The sequence below is a fragment of the Penaeus monodon genome, chromosome 19 (assembly GCF_015228065.2).
Source record: "Penaeus monodon isolate SGIC_2016 chromosome 19, NSTDA_Pmon_1, whole genome shotgun sequence".
Lineage (NCBI taxonomy): Eukaryota > Metazoa > Arthropoda > Malacostraca > Decapoda > Penaeidae > Penaeus > Penaeus monodon.
Genome location: NC_051404.1, coordinates 2,119,962 through 2,120,246, shown reverse-complemented (window position 1 = coordinate 2,120,246; position 285 = coordinate 2,119,962).

Here is a 285-nt window from a genome sequence, read left to right as displayed (position 1 = left end):
GACGAGATGTATACGTGTATGAATACTTCCGGCTATTTAGCAGAAGTCTAAAGAACTGTTTTTAGATCTCTTTGTTTAACCTTGCATAAAAGCGGAAAAAAAAATGCAAGCGATTCGTAGACAGTTTACCAAATCGCAATGCAAAGTCAGACATCTATAGACTGATTCTCTTGTACATATTTCGCCGAATACGAGCAAGCAAGAAGATAGTTTTCCCCTGTACCCTACCATCATGCTAAATGTCAACGACCCTTTGGACTTGTATATTCAACATATCGGCCAAAC